The sequence below is a fragment of the Pseudonaja textilis genome, chromosome 1 (genome assembly GCF_049901715.1).
Source record: "Pseudonaja textilis isolate UNSWEBS1 chromosome 1, rPseTex1.2, whole genome shotgun sequence".
NCBI lineage: Eukaryota > Metazoa > Chordata > Lepidosauria > Squamata > Elapidae > Pseudonaja > Pseudonaja textilis.
This window is the reverse complement of record NC_141990.1, coordinates 190,151,403-190,168,915: the sequence shown is the minus strand read 5'-3', so window position 1 is coordinate 190,168,915 and position 17,513 is coordinate 190,151,403. Positions and strand designations below refer to the sequence as shown.

Below are 17,513 nucleotides of genomic sequence, written 5' to 3'. Positions count from 1 at the left end.
GACCCCACAGTTCAGCCCTGAACTACAAATATTCTTGTCTGTTGGAACTTTTTTTTTAATTCCAGCAATGAATGGAAAATGTTGAGGATGTAGCGATTCTATTAAAATCAGGGGGCTACACAGAAATGATCCTCAAACACTATCAAATGTATAACTAACTTTCAAAATATTTTGCTTTAAAGTGCACTAAGAAAAAGACTTCTTTGATCTATTCTGTGCTACTTATTTCACAAAGAGTGAAATTAAGCATTTCAAGCCCAATCTTAAAAGTGAACAATTTGGAGTTAGATTAAATCATATTCTGAGCAATCCCATAAATATTCATTATGGCTTAAATCCAGAGTATGACTTAATATTATTTAATTTATTGGCATAATATGGAGGGGGGGAGGGAGGGAGGGGGAAAGATAGGGAGGGAGGGAGAGAGAGAGAATGAATTACATTTATGGGTATTAACATTGCAATTAATTACAGCTAAAACTTTCTTAAACTGTTTATGATTGAAAAATACAATAAAATATTTTTCTTTTATTTGACAGCTTAGGAAATTATGCTTCTCTGCATGGTAAAATTTATTGCAAACCACATTTTAAGCAACTTTTCAAATCCAAAGGAAATTACGATGAAGGCTTCGGACACAAGCAACATAAAGAATTATGGATTTCCAAAACTCAGAAAGGCCCGAATAGTTGTGCTCCTACTAAAGAAGTTCATAAATCCATATCAAAGGTGAATAAAACAACTGTCCATATGTTGTATCCTGGCAATCCACAAGTCCATTGTGAAACTATGAATGATAATTTAAAACAGAATACAGGGAAGGGCAAATTAAACATTACGTGGCCTCCTTCTACAGAAACTCCGAAAAATTCACTCTCAATTGATGTGGTTACAGTAAATAAACCAAAATGGCCTCCTGAAATTTCTCAATATGAGATTGACAGAATTAATACAAATCTTTCTGTGGGTGATACAAGCCAACCACAGCTCGCAAACGGTAATAGCCATCTTTGGGAGACAAACAGACAAAAGAAAAATGAAAATGTTGACTTACATTCAGACAACCATTCCTCTCCCATTCCTGTGCCTAGGGAAGAGGATCCTACTAATATTATTACAGCAAAGACATGCAATGATGAGAATGAAATTGTACAAAGGAGAGCAGATGATTCAGAAAAGGGAAAAGCAAGTGAAAGGAATGCAAAGGAATACGATAAGGTGGTCGTGCAAATTGCTAACAAAGGGAAAGATGGAAAAAATAATGAAGCTAATGTCACCGAAGTTATACCAGTTACCAACACTGATGATGATAATGATGCTGAATGGCAGAGTAGTCAAAACAGTACTATGAACAATAATAACAACAATAACAATGATAATAATGGCTTTCAAACTACTTTTCTGCATCACAAATTCTGTAGTCAGGGAACATCGTTTGAGGAGGGTCCATTTACGGAAGTGGGTCAGGGAAATAGGTCTGCCTCCAAATCTACATTTGAAAGACTCAAAAGATGTGATGTAAATTCAGAAGTGCTCTGCCTAACTGACTCTGAAGTCAGCTATTCCACAGAGGTTTTCAATCTCACAGATGTTGAAGAAAGCATCAAAGGAGAGAATTTCATTACCTCAGATAGTCTTATTCGGCAGAAAAATAAAAATGTCCATTGTGAAAAACAGCGCATTAACCACAAAGTAATTTTAAAGGGAATGAATGTTGCAGAATTTCCTTTTGAAGGTAAATTACCAGGCAGTAAGGAATCAATGAAATATGTCAAAACATTAGGTGCTGCTTCATGTGATCAAGTGGCAACAGGGCTTTTACCAGGGAATGACAGAATTGGTCTATTTCGCTCTACAGCACCAACTGAAAATGTTCATGGTCCATGTTCTGAAGACTTCATGGATTACCACATTACCATTTGTCAGGATGAAGGAAAGGAAACATTGCAGAAAGATGAAAGCAGATATTTAGATTTGCTGAGCTTAAACGATAGAGTTGTTTTGTCATCTCAAAAAGAACAAACCAGGATAGATCAACCAAGTAAACATGAGCAGATAAGGAAAAGCTGTCAGAATGACGATCATTAATATGTACACTTGGACTGACCAAAGCAAATCTGTAATTTTCTTTGAAGAATTGGTTAAAAACTTATGTATCTCTAATTTTGTGGAATGGATATTGTTTAAAAATCCAGTTACCTATCAGAATTTTAAAAGAAATAATTATCTACATTTGTACCAGAAAACACAGGTGAACTTTAATTTGCTTAAAATACATTGGAATCCATGTATATCAGGGTTCATTTCATATGTTTGGAAGTTACATGCCCGTACTTCTATTTTTCTTTATACTTATTAAGAATTACTTCATATGCAAGGCACCATTGAGGGAGTAAAATGAAAAGTAACTTTTTAAAGATAACGTAGTGTAAATGAAATCTTTATTTACATTTTCGTTGACATGTGGAAGTCATCACTTAGAATTGTAACTAAATAATGAATATTTTGAAAACAAGCTGTAAGATTCTCTTACTACTGCACTATTTCAGTGTTATGCTTTTAACTGCTGTAATGAATTTAGAGATTATGCACCTGGTGTGCTCTAAGAATAAGACAAATATTTCTAAAATTATTTTTTCACCTACTGTTTTACTGTAACAAAGTTGTTGTTTCATGATATAGTAAGTATATTTGGGGTTTTCTAGCTTATAAGCGTTACACCATTCTTTTCCAAGAAATATTGAAAAACAAGAACATGATAGAACTAAATGGTCAAAATGCACTATAGTTCCCTCACCATTTGTGAGTTATGCTCTTTCTTTTTTGTTTTCCTAGGGTAGATTTGCCTTGATAGCTTTCAGGCCATGTAACACGCACATTTTATTTCTTGTAAACCAACAAGAAGGAGCAGAATCCAACCCAAATTGAAACATGCATTGCTGAATACACCCGGGGGGGGTGCATGGGACTACATATTAACAGTTCAATTCTCTTCATGTCTACTGAGAAATGTCCCATTAAATTTAATGGACTTTGCTCCCCGAAATATAGGAAATGAACTCTCTTTTCCTTTAATGAAAGAAAATTAAGCCGATTATCTTCCACTGAATCCAATAGGAAATGAACTCACTTAAATTTTACTGGACTTTGTTCAGCAATAAAGTCAAAAGGCAGAAGGGAGAACAAGGAAAATATTAACAGAAATGGTGAGCAGAGGAACTAATGTTAATTTACCAAATTATTCCAACTTGCTTGGAAAACAAACCAAGCTCAGTTTTGGAATCTGTGTGTACTTAGTCACATTAGCAATATTGACGCTTGTCCTTATGTACTGAAGAAAATGGTTTTCCTAGGTTAGCTGAGCTTGCATGAGAATACTTCATTAGGCAATTGACAAAACTGAATAAAAAGCACTTTACAAAATGCTGTTTCAGAATTTATTTTTAAACCCATTGCACTTGAAAACTGCTTACTGTATAGCAAATTATTTGAATTCTTTTAGAATACAAGAATTAATTGGCAATAAATATTTCAAAAATGAATACTGACCATACAATGAAATCTGATTTTAAAAATGATTCTTTTCTTATTGTTGCATTATTTTGGTTCAAAAATAAACTGTTCAACATCTTGTTTGCAATTTTGCCAACAAGAAGTCATAAGGAGGACTTAAGGACATGTGATGTTGAAGAATGATACTCTAGTACACTAATAATTGATATTAAGTGGCCCAATGCCTCCCTTACATAGCCAAGATACAGACACAATGATGAGCTTTTTCCCACAGTATTACTTTCTAAGCTGCCCTTTTAAATCTACTATTCACTGGAAAATTACCTTGGTGCACTGAGATTCCAGTTAGTTATATTCTTCAGTGTTCCCAATAAATAATCATCATCATTTTTCATGAAAATGTTTAAATACACTAACTTGTCAAGCTGCATAAAGCTGTGACCCTCATTAATGTGGAAATTAAACATCATATCTTAACCCTAAATAATGTGAAATGGCATTTTATTTTCACAGGCCTTTAGGGTGAATAATGTGAAATAGCATTTTATTTTCCCAAGCATTTGTTTGCTGTTTTTTCATTCATTTTCACTGAGTAACCTCCATATTCTAGCATATAGGAGCCATGGTGGCGCATTGGTTAGAATGCAGTACTGCAGTCTGCTTCTGCTAACTGCCAGCTGCCTGCAATTTGGCAGATCGAATCCCACCAAGCTCAAGCTTGACTCAGCCTTCCATCCTTCTACAGTGGTAAAATGAGGACCCAGATTGCTGGGGGCAATAGGTTGAATCTGTAAACCACTTAGAGAGGACTGTAAAGCACCGTGAAGTGGTATATAAGTCTTAAGTGCTACTGCTATCTAGCATCACACCCTGCTTATGGGAAAGGCAAAAAAATGTAAAAACTTTGATTACATTTATGTCCAAGAATTGGGCTGCACTTATGCATTTAGAAAGACAGAGATCATGCTCACTAGATGTTAGAGAGGTTGAAGAATTTTAGTCTCCTTCCCCTGTTTCCAAACACCAACTGAAACGTATACCGTATTCATTGATTAATTTATTTGGACTTTCACGCTGCTTCATTCCATAGAATCTAAGCAACCGCATTTGCCAGATCAATCCAGGAGCCACGAGTAAAATAGAGCTCAGTTGTAAGCATAAAGCATCAGAAGTATCCCTCTTAGACCTCTGTCTTGCTTGGAACAGATATAGGAAGAACAGATATATTCGAGCCATGACTTTCTATTCCTCAAATAAATTGTGAAGCAGAATGCTAGGTCATTTGCCATATTTATTTTCGTAGTAAACTCCAGAGCCATGAGTTATTAGCTCAGGCTACACTAATGTGACCTTTGGTGAGATGGATGACAATATAAATTTCATAAATAAATAAATAGACATAACTAAAATAATGTAATGACCATTTTTTTACTTTGTCCTCCAATCTTGCAAGTAGGTAGGGAGCAAGAGGGAAGGCAAATTGAGAACACAGAAGGTTTTCAAATTTGTTCACAGACAATGCCACCATCTTTCTAAATTCCTTATTTATCTTTATTAGAATGATTTATTACATTCAATTTTTCTTTAATGTCAGGTGCAAATAACAAGGAGCATTTGTTGAGTTCAGAATACAGAAGAGTTTATTATTGCTACCTCTAATACAAGAATCTAATCAACTAATAGCAGAAGCTAAGTTAGCAATAGATAAGGGTCAACAGAATTCATGGGGGACTGGGCTGGACTTTGGTCTTTTCTGACACTGCAATGACTCTAAACTGATGACACATTTAACCCTGCCTTCCCAATCAGCCTCTTCTTTTCCTACAATATTGTGTCCTTCAAGAGAAATTGTTTCTTATGCCAAGCACTCTTTGCTATAGAAATCTACCATACATACTACATCTGATATCCAGTCCACTAATGCTTGACCACTGATGATGGTCTTTGTTATTTCATAATTCATTTGATAGGTGTTAATTCTTGTTTATATATTTCCAATTTACTTTGTTCCATGCAGACTAGAAAATAATTATTTGCCTGTTCATTTATCCAATTGAAAGAGGTCTGCTCTGACTTCAGAGGCATTCAGGTGAAAGCAGGAAAAACTACAGAGTAAGCAGCAACCTATTTGGGGCTATACACTCATGATATTCTAAAAATGAACCAGCACATGGGGTTTTTTTGCACATACATTTAAAGCTTGAATAATCCGAATCATAAATGAGAGACATCTCTGTTTAAATGGATTCAGATAAGAATTTACAGTTATTATATACACTGATGGAATCATAACATTAATTATGTATAGTCAAGTTGGTGTTGACTCTGAGTGACCACATAAAAATGCTCATGATGATCTGTCCCCAATCTGGTGTTCTCATGATGTAGCCATAGCTACTGGACATAAATCCATCCACCTATCTCCTTTTAATGACCCCATAATGCCTTGCAGGTGGAGTCTGGGCAACTGAATGGAACTGAGTGTTTACTGCCCAGATGCCCTTCCTGTCACCAATGTGGAGTTATATTCAGCAGATATATTCTCAGTGTGCCCAGAGAGAGAAATATTTGCCTCTACATAGGATCGAACTCACAGCCTCCTGATTGTGAGGTGAGAGCTCCACCTCTAGGCCACTGCACCACTCAGAACTATGTCTTCACATGTGTCCAAATTTATAAAACAGCCATTTCAACCCCCTGCTCAGTATAGGGATCCAAATTAAGGTGTCCCTGAGAGGTGACCATCTATTTGAAGACATTCAGTCTATCAACTCAATAGTAGTAACTGTGAGGGATCTTGGAGTCCTAGTGGACAATCATTTAAAGATGAGCCAGCAGAGTGCAGCAGCTGCCAAAAAAGCCAACATAGTTCTAGGCTGCATAAACAGAGGGATAGAATCAAGATCGCCACTTTATAATGCCTTGGCAAGGCCACACTTGGAATGCTGCATCCAGTTTTAGTCTCCACAATGTTAAAAAAGATGTTGACACTCTAGAAAGAGTGCAGATAAGAGCAACAAAGATGATTAGGGGACTGGGGGATAAAACATATGAAGAACGGTTGCAAGAACTGGCTATGTCTAGTCTAATGAAAAGAAGGACTAGGGAGACATGATAGCAGTGTTCCAGTATCTCAGAGGCTGCCACAAAGAAGAAGGAGTCGAGCTATTCTCCAAAGTACCTGAGGGCAGGACAAGAAGCAATGGGTGGAAACTAATCAAGGAGAGAAGCAACTCAGAATTAAGGAGAAATTTCCTGACAGTTAGAACAATTAATCAGTGGAACAACTTGCCTCCAGAAGCTGCAAATTCTCCAGCACTGGAAGTTTTTAAGAAGAGATTGGAAAATCATTTGTCTGAAGTGATGTAGGGTTTCCTGCCTAGGCAGGGGGTTGGACTAGAAGACCTCCAAGGTCCCTTCCAACTCTGTTATTCTATTCTATTCTATTCTATTCTATTCTATTCTATTCTATTCTATTCTATTCTAACTCTCTGGGCAATTGTTTCCATTGTAAAAACATAACTTTTCTTTCTTTTACTTAATCAGATTCTTAGTTTAGTAAGTCAGTTCCATGATTCTGTATTCTCCTCTTTGGAACAATGAGGAACCGGTTGTTATTGTTTTTTGCCTTCCACTATGTAATGTTTATTCTGTACTTCAGTTGAAGAGTGCTGTCATATTTCCCCTCTCCGTATTCTCAAGGCTAAACATCCCATCTCCTTAAATCTCAGATCATAGGACTTACAGTAGCTTCAAAAACCTCTATCCACATCCTCATTGCTTTTCCTTGAACTTATTCTGGTCTGATTCATTCTTAAAATGTGACATCCTTGATAAGAGCACTTGACCAATGCAGAATAAAATAGAAATGTTACTCCAGCGATGTGAACATTATAGATTTCTTGATTCAATATAGAAATGCATTTACCTTTTTTTATTACAGGCATAGTATGTTGTATAGACTGTAATACCGATGCATGTATCTCTCCTCCAATATTCATGCATTTGATTTTTATTGATAAAGTATTTTACAGTTTGCTGTTAAATTTCATTTTGTTATTTTCAACCTGCTATTCTAGCAAGATGGTTTTTAATTTTATTTCTATCGTCTAAAGTTTAGCTTTCCCACCTTTCTTTCACCCTGAATGTTTATATTTAAAAAATCTTATTTGTTTATTGTTTATTTGATTTCTATAGCTGACTATCTCAACAAATGACTTATACCATATCATCTATTGAATATTGAAAAGTAAAGGACTTAGAGTTATACTAAGAATTATCTCAATCCATCTTCTTCCCCTCTGTTTTTTAAATCAGTCATCAGCTTAAATATCAGGCCATTCAGCCCATGTTTAACTAACATGCAATTTAGAATGTTGTGGGATACTTTGACAAATACTTTGTTGAAAGAAAAATACATTTACAGAATTCCCATGATTTACTAAGGAAGTTAAAATGGCAGAGAGAAAGAGGGATGCAGAGGGTTACTCTGTCAAGATGTTCTTGACAAATCCCCAATGATTTCTTGTAATTAATGGTTATAGATCGATCTCTTTATGATCTGTTCTAGAATCTTCCCAGATACTCCTATAAAACTGGCTGTTGTGTCCCCCTTTTCTTCTTTCTAGAAAATTGAGTTAATATTTATTCTCCTCTAATCATAGGGCATTTGACTAGTCCTTTGGAATGTCTTTTAAAGAGAACACTTAAATATCCAATCCACCATCCATTAATTATTTAAAAATAAGGTAAATAGGCCTTCTCTGACCAATGGCTTATTCAACTCCTGCCCTTTCATTTTGCTTTTCACAATGTTCTAGTAGAATTTTTTGGTGGAACCCATATACTCTTAAGGGTATATGGGTCTGGACCAAAAAAAGAAATGGAGTTGCTCTGCCTTTTCTTTCTTATCTGTTAGCATTTTGAGTCTTTACTGATCTGATGGTATATTGATTTTTCCCCACTGTTTTTGTTTTGAACAAAAATAAAAAAGAACCCTTTTTGTCAGCTTTCTCTGCCAACCTCAGTTACTTCTAAACTGTAGCTTTTCTGACATAATCTGTATAGTTCTGCACTATTCTTACCTATGCTACCTCAAGGATCTATTTATTCTCTTTCCAGTTCTTATATATGTCCTTTCTTATTTCAAAGGCAAAGAAAATTCAAAGTGGGAGGAGACTGAAAACGGTAGGTAGCATATTGTACACTGCATTTGACTACATTAGATAGGATGTGGATATGACTGATTCTGATTCTCCTACCATCCCTAAATATTACTCATTAGGTTGGAATTGTTGGGAGATCTGTGTCCGAAAAGCCTTCTATTCTCCACTCCTGGGCTAAGATGTAAAATAGGTGTTGGCCAGAACGATGGTAAAGAATGTTCTCTGAAACAGCAATGCTAATGAACATCACAGAAGTAGCCCAATTTGTGTGACTCCTTCAAAGGTGAAGCTGGAGAAGCTCCCACGTCACCCATCAAATGTTGCAAATGTGATATGTCTCAGAAATAGGATTTGAATTGTTCAGGGCTTGTAACAATTCATCTTTGATGCTCCTGAAAATTGTTCAAATAACATGTCCGCATATAGCCTATTTGTAGGGAAATACAGATGGATCGTATTTTCTGAGAACAGTCCTAGGAAGTTGCATTTCATTTAAAGTATCAAATCTGTTTCTGAATGCAGTATATACATGAAGTCTCTTTCTCTTTGTTTCTGTTTAAAGAGATAAATTGTGTGCCTCCTGGACTTTTTTCCTACTGCATTTTTCTACCTGATTAACCTCTTCTCTTTTTTTTTTGGGGGGGAATGGTTAACAAGGGTCTCTCTAAATAGGTACACAGTAGTCTATCCTAAATTTAAATCCTGCGTAAGTGGCTGGTATTTTATTCAGATTTAACTAACAATATTTCAGTCAGGATGATATATTTATACATCGTATCATTGTGTTCCAAATATCTGTGTCTGATCTTTTTCTGTGTCTGCTAGTGATGGCCTTGACTCTGGCAAGATTGCTGTCAGACCCAGCAGAAGAGTGACATAAAAATAATCCAGCCAAAGCCTAGTTCTTTATTTGCTTTCCCCTGATAGACAGAATCTTTCCGGACTGAACCTTTACTACTCTCGCTCCAACAGATACTCTCTGGAAAATTCTAGGGAGTTAACTAATCTGACTTTCTCCCTTTGTCTCCTATCCAGCTCCAGGCTGGGCTGCCTCTTGTCTCATTCCCCCGCTTCTACCCTTTTTGAGAAATTGCTACTTCATTATAGCCCATTGGACCACCTTCTCCTACTTAGGTACCATGCTTCATATTTCCAGTACTTCAAAAAATCTATTCCTGTTACTTACCTGTAGGAATTATTTAAAACATCTCTCTTCCTTCGCCCTGTGGTATCTCTAGGCATTGCAGAAATATGTGATCAGGATTAAACCTGTTGCAGAAAGTGTCTGACATACCATCCTTTCACTCTTCCATCTTCAAAAAGCTTTTTAATGCAACAGCAGAATGGAGTCTTTGCAACTAGGTTGCCTTCGTATCAATCAGATGTTTATTTTTTTGCTAATGTCCCACAAAATGAACATGTGCAGAGGAGCCTTAACAGTTTGTATTTATTTGTTTACATTATGCAGTTTCTTTATTATAGCATGGCAATGAAAGATTTTTTTGGTTTGTTTTTTTGTTGCTTCAGGATCTCTGGTAGCTCTGGGACAGGCTACCTATAAGATGAGACAGTCTCTGTCTGATCAGTTGGTGGGTTCCCAGTAATTATCCATCCATTTTTACAGCAACAGCATAATGCATATTACTCAAATATGTGTTCTTTGGCTAGGGCAGCTATTGAGTATGTTGACTGTGGATTATGAGAGTTGGTCCAGGAGACCTATTAGGAATCAGCAACTAATCTTCTTACTACAATCACTTGGCCTAGGAGTCTGATTCTTTGATAAACTGTGTGAAAAAGTACATTTCTAAAGATTTGCTTTTTCTCCACTTGAAGTCCCTTATCCCTGAACACATAACTTCTAAAGCACTGGATGTTTCTTCAGCAGTTCAGCTATATGAATATTTTAAATATATCAATAATAAACAATCCTTATCACCAATATGATTTATGATGATTGTTTATATGTCCCTACTTCTTATAGTGGGGTAGAGTTGCATCTTTTACCTCAGAATCATTGTATATAGCATTATTCTATCTTGCAGCACAATGATTGGCAGGAACTGTGACTTTCAAACATAAAATCTGTGGCACACATGATTACAAGTCCAAAGAATTCATAGAAAAGCTTTTTCCGTACATTTTTTCCTGTTCCACAATAATCTAAAACTTTAAGCTGTACTGTAAATCTCTCCTGAAGGACATAAAAATGAGGCAGCTCATCCATACACGAAATGAAGCACATGGATCACTTGCCTAAATCCCCATCAATTTCAGTGAAGACGAGTGACTGAGAGAAAATGAATGCTAAAATAAAATAGAACCAACAAGGGCTATGCGGAGTTCTTAGCATAAAAATTTGCAGCCAAGAGATTGGGAAAGAATCATTCGTCCTGTAATGACCTTGGAAATATTCAATAGCAGGCTGGGTGAGGGGGGATGAGATTGTCACTTCTCTCTCTTGAAAAGATTTGGATAAAGTGAGAATCCGATACAAATGAGGATATGCTAGGATATGTTAAAACAACCCCTAAGGAGATGTGGAAGTCAGACCAAAGCAGTACAATGAACAGACATGTTAGGAATGAGAGAATCTGTAGGGTGTGAGCTGGATCCACTTGGATTTTAAGAATTCTGGCTAGGAATTCTGGAAGTAACATGTGGAGAACACCCAATCTGGAACACCCAATCCAGCACTATGGATTAGGTGAGTGTGATAGATTTTCAAATATGGGTCTGAATTTTGCCATTACAGTAAGTCATGATTTATTTAATAAAGTTTGACTAAATCATTGTTAGCTGGGTTCACTCAACATGCTAAGCCTTAAGCCAGGGGTCTTCAAACTTGACAGCTTTAAGATTTGTGGACTTCAACTCCCAGAATTCCTCCTCCAGTCATGTTAGCTCAGGAATTCTGGGAGTTGAAGTCCACAAGTCTTAAACATGCCAAGTTTGAAGACCCTTGCCTTAAGCCCATGATGGCGAACCTATGGCAAGCATGCCACAGATGGCACGCAGAGCCTTTTCTGCCGGCACGCAAGCCGCAGGCAAACTTACCTCACTGAGCATGCATGCATCTCCCAGCTGATTTTCAGCCCATTTGAGGCCTTTTTCAGCCTCCCAGAGGCTTGAGGAAAGCCTCTGCAGCATTTGCAGGCCAAAAAATTGGCCCGTTTCATCACTTCCTGTCTTTCTGGAAACACCAGAAGTGACAAAACAGGCCTATATTTTGCCCTGCAAAGGCTGCAGAGGCTTTCCTCAATGGTGTGTGTGTGTGTGCATTGCCTTCTGGGTGCTGGCATGTGCGTGCACGCATGCGAGTGCATGCGCAAGCACAATTTTCATCACAGGAACCTAAAAAGGTTAGCCACCACTGCCTTAAGCCATGGGTTACAAACATAATGATTCCTTTCACACAATTTGCTAACTCAAAGCAAAGCCTTATTTTGCTTTGATTTAGCAAATGGGAACACACCATGTGTGTGGGGGGGGGGGGGGTTGGGTGAGTCCTTTAATTAATCCCTACATCAATCTAGGAGTATATATGTGACTCCTCCAAGAAATGTCACACATTTCTTGGAGATCTCTTGAAATTCCATTCATTTCCTTAGAGGCACTCATGAGGGTCCATCACATCACACCACAAAATTGATTTTGAAATTTATCGCAATGGTAATGCTAGTTCTCATTTTACAGAAAGCTGCTGCCCTGAAAAAAAGGGGGCTGCTAGGACAGCTTGCTGCTAGGACACACACACACACACACACACACACACACACACACACCTATAACAATTCTCCCTCTGAATGCCAGAGCTGTCTGTGAACCGAGATATCCAGCTGCAACTACCACTTTGCACTCTTGCCAAAGAACTGTGACTAAAAGTGACATGAAATGTGTCTTATTGGCTCAGGCTTGAAAGAAAGTATTTCTCTTCAGAAGAAAAGTCAGTTTAGTAGAAGGGAGATAATAATCTATAACCTCTGTGTAGAAATACTATTACGGGGATGTTTCATTGAAGTCTTTGTCAGAGCCGCATTTAATTCAATATGAACATCTGCTACAGAAGAAGTTGCCTGTAACACATATAGTATACTTTTGATGAGTTCAAAAGTAAATCAACATTTCTTCCATGGAAACACCTTTGCCATTTATTAAATCAGATGAGCCAATGACAAAGTACTACAGTATAGTAGATCTAAGGCCATATTATATGGGTTTTGCAGAGCCAGAGAAAAAACATTTGAAAGCAATGCCTTACCAAGTTTCTTTGATAAACCCAGTCTTTGAGCTGCGGCACCTGGGCAGCAAAAATCTAGACCTGATACAAAATACTGTAGTTAGACCTTTCGGTATCTCTTTACTGCCATCTGCTGCTCATCTGGATATTTTTCATTCCAAATATGATGTGCGTATCCAGTCTATTGATTCAATAAACCACTGGCTGCCATTCTGAAACCATCCCACAAATTCTTTTATCATTCCTTCAACAACCATAGAATTAAGGCTTAGAAGAAAACTTGGAGACCATCAAGTCCAAACCTCAGGCAATAGTTAAATCCTTCCCTTTTTAAAATAGAAAGAGCTGACTGTACCAGGACATATTTTATACAGACAAAAGAGTGTGTGAAAAGTTAATGTAAAGTGACATTTTTTTTGTCTCTACGCTGGATTCAGGGTAAGGTTGAGAAATATAATCTATTTTTGCTTGGTGACTGAAGCCCTTTCCAAAAAAATGCTCCATGGAAGTCTAATGGGGGAATTTAGGAATAGGCATGTCTGCACTTCTAAACCAATCCACATGCAATGTTATTAACAGGTAGTTCTCTCACATGAAACTTCCTTCTTCTCCTCCTCTTGTTTTTCATTCTTTCTCCTCACTCTTACCCTCAATTCCCTCCCACAGCTCAGTTATAATCATAACAATTGGAAAAGATTCACAAACACGGTTGTGCCCCATTGAAAGTATAGACTATAGAATGATATAGAATGCAGGCAAGATTTTCAGTTCATTTGTTGAATTCTATCTATCTATTTATCTATCTATCATCTACCTACCCACCTATCTATCCATCATCTATCTATCTATCTATCTATCTATCTATCTATCTATCTATCTATCTATCTAACTATCTACCGTGTTTCTCCAACAATACGGCCTCCCCCAATAGGAAGTCCCAGCATGTTTTATAGGCATGAAATGAAATTAAGCCCCTCCCCCCAAATTAAGGCCTATATTAAAACATGCGAAATGGGGGGGAATGGTGGGGGGGCTTGCCGTTAGGAAGTACTTTTGTTGCACACCCGGATATGGTGCTGCCTGTGTTGACCCCGATACAAAGTGCCCCACAAACACTGAGGTCAACATCCAAGCCATTGCTGCCCGCCTGCCCAAAGATGCAAGGGGGGGAATTAAGTCACCCCCCAAAAGACAGCCTATCCATTTTTGGGGGGCTCAAAAAAAAAATAACACCCGGCCTTATTATATGAGAAACACGGTATCAATCTATCTATCTATCTATCTATCTATCTATCTATCTATCTATCTATCTATCTATCTATCATCTATCTTATCTATCACCTATAATTCTCTATCTAACTATCCCTCCATCCATCCATCCATCTATCATCTATCACAGTGGTGGGATTCAAATATTTTTACTACCGGTTCTGTGAGCGTGGCTTGGTGGGCATGGCAGGGGAAGGAGACTGTAAAATCTCCAGACAGAGGTGGTATTTGCTGGTTCTCCGAACTACTCAAAATTTCTACTACCAGTTCTCCAGAACTGGTCAGAACCTGTTGAATACCACCTCTGATCTACCATCTATCTAAACTATTGCCTATAGTTCTCTATCTATCTCTCATCTATTTATCTCTCTATATACAGTATATTTCTCACTACCTCTCTATCTCCCTATCTCCCTATCTCAATTTAATCTAATCTAATTACATTGATAGAACTTGTTAATCATGGTGGATTTCAATGGGCCTTTTTTTACCTGTAACTTTCTCTAGTTCCAGCTCAGTGCTGTAGTAATTACTTATAGCTCATTTTAATAACGGCATTGATGATTGCAATATGCCACTTGCTAGTTTATTTGTATTCAGTTTGAGTTCAGATAATTGGAGTCCAAGCTTCAATTTTGACATAGAAAATAATTATAATTACTTGTGCAAAATTCAGAATTCTGAACGACTTCAGCTACAAACTGTGTTATGTTAGCTTTTTTTAAAATGACCCCCTAATGACTGAGTATTAACTTTTGATTAGTAAACTGATTTTGAAGAAGACAAGTATATTAAAGACTTAAAGGCAGCAGTACTAAATGTGAAAATCAATTTAAACATGATCAGTTGCTTAAGAGGCAAAAATGAAGTAAAAATTCTTGAATCAATTCATAGGACTAACTTATGAACTACTTTCATGAGGGATACAACTTATATGATGAAGTTGAGCATTCAGGGCCAAATTATTTCAGGTGGGGAGAGGGAATTAAAAGGCATAAAGATAAGAGATGACAAGGGGAAAAAAAAACAAGCTAGAAATTTCTCATCAGTTGATGATCACTTTTGCGGATAGGGAATTTATTTAAAGTAACTTTTTCCTTTTCCTTTAAACTCCCTCTTCCTTTTGTTTTGTTTCTTTAATAGTTTTACTGCTGTCTTCTGCCATCAACAATTCATTTCTATTAGGACTTTCTGTCAGAACTGCACCTCATGCCTGCACACTGTAATCGCCCATTTCCAGTCTGCAATTTTATTTACTTATTTTTTTGGATTTATATTACTGCCTATTCACCCATAGCAATGGACCCGGGACGGGGGGGGGGGGGAGGAGGCGGGCGGGGAGGAGAGTGCTTGGGGGAAAGTGAAAGTAATGGAAGTAAATGTACCTTTCTGAGACAGCACTTCAAGGTTGCTCCACTGTGAGAAGAATGCAGCTGCAAGCCAGCCCACACCCAGAGTGACCATTTCAAAAATGCCTTCTTTGAAATTGTTTGGTTGATGGAGGGACAGCAAAGGGAAGCAAGTAAGAGAGGGAAAGTTACGCTTGAAGATCTGGTGCTGATTTCAATTCTAGCTTTCCTCTCCTGTATTTCACTCGACCTTTAGTAAACTATACTTTCTCACCAAATGGGGTCAAGGACCGTTAAAGGTTCAAGTTGAGGCAGATCTGGCACTTTCTTTGCCTCCCCCACCACCATTTATAAATAAATAAACAAAGAAATATATATGTGTGGCTTTGGAAAAGAAAGATCGCTACCATACTGGGAAAATGAGAGAAAAAAAATCATTCTAAAACAGTTTAGAAAGAAAAAGATTGAAAGTAAACAAAAATAAATTATATCTTTTACTGTGTCTTCTATGTCTGGCACTATTTTCATAACACTGTGGTTTACCCTTAATCCATTTTTTTTAGGTTTGCATGACATAACAAAATAAAAAGAACATGGGTGGGATTTGTATAATAGGCTAGGACAGGGTCATGAGCAACTTCAGGGGTGATAAGTCCTAAGGGAGAAATCACAATTATAAGTGTATTTCAATATGTAGTATGTTTATTTCTGGCCTACCCCCAAATCCAATAAAATAGTTTCGTTTCTGAGAAAGGAAGAGTTCTTTATTGCTAGCCATCTTCAATTTATGATTGTCTAAGTCATGAATGCAACTCTAGGTGACCCCCCAACACATTAAAAACAAAACAAGACAAAACAACCATGATACAAAAAGCATAAAACCCTTCAGTGGTGGCAGAAAAAAGCCCACTTTTATATTTCATTAGAGGGCATTCTTTAATTGAGGGGGACCCAGAGTGTGCCTCTCCTGTCAAACCTGGTATAACAAGTGCAAACAACTGGAGAGATACAGTCTTGCAAATAACTGATTCCATGCCTGAAAGGTCTATATTGCTGACAACCAATACTTTGAATTCCACCCAAAAACACCCAATGCAACGCATAGACCAGAGGGATAATATGATGCACCCATCATTACCCATGCCATTATATGCTGGACTAGTTGCAACTTCTGGAGAGCCCCAGGCAAACGTCATTGCAGTAATCCACTGCAATAATCCACTGTGGAGATGACTAAGGTATGAGTGACTGTGAGCAATGCCTCCAATTCCAGAGAAGGGTGCATCTAGTACACAAAATGAAGTGATGCAAAATTCCACCTGCTCTTGAAACAAAAATTGTGAGTCCAGATGGTACTCTGGTTCTGTTAGGGAGAATGAAACTCATCCAGATCCAAAGATGGATGATCATTGGATCCAAGGGGGCCTAAAACCCAAAACTATTCCATCTTTCTTGCCAAGGTTGATCTGAAGACAGTTTCCCCCCCAATCCAGACTCCTATAGCTTCCAAACACAAAGGCAGAAGGTCCACAGTATAATTTGGTAAGTCCAGGATAAAGATGTAGAGTTGGCTATTATCAGCTAACCCAATGCTATCAGATGATCTCACCCAGCAGCTGTCAACCTGTCAACTTTAAAGTGAACTTGGCTGATTCACACGATAGAGGGAGGGGGGATTTATTATTTTGAACAATAAAGTTTTCCTGTGGGAACCAAGGACATTCTGACATGTGGCTGCCCAGAGGAGGAGTGAAGTAACCTAGCAACTAGCTAGCAACTGGACTAGACAGCTTGACCAGTACTTGGGGGAAAGGGGAATATTTTTACTTTTAATTAGGTGAAAGTCATGGGAACTTTTAGAATCAACTTTCACCAGTTGTGCCAATATGATGTATCCAATAAAACTGTTCTTTGAGGAACTTGCCTGCCTCCGAGTTCTGCTTTCTATGGATGCATTACTTGGAACGCTGGCATCAG

At 37.5% G+C, this 17,513-nt stretch overlaps 1 protein-coding gene across 2 annotated transcripts in view; it reads left to right on the top strand.

Moving 5' to 3' along the window:
• XIRP2 (xin actin binding repeat containing 2) overlaps window positions 1-3,423 on the top strand; it is a 224,027-nt gene extending 220,604 nt beyond the window's left edge. For both annotated transcript variants that reach the window (XM_087920011.1, XM_026697110.2), the window contains one exon: window positions 540-3,423. The gene's annotated coding sequence lies outside the window, so the exon portion shown is untranslated. The remainder of the gene's footprint in view (window positions 1-539) is intronic.
• The last annotated feature ends 14,090 nt before the right edge of the window (window positions 3,424-17,513 follow it).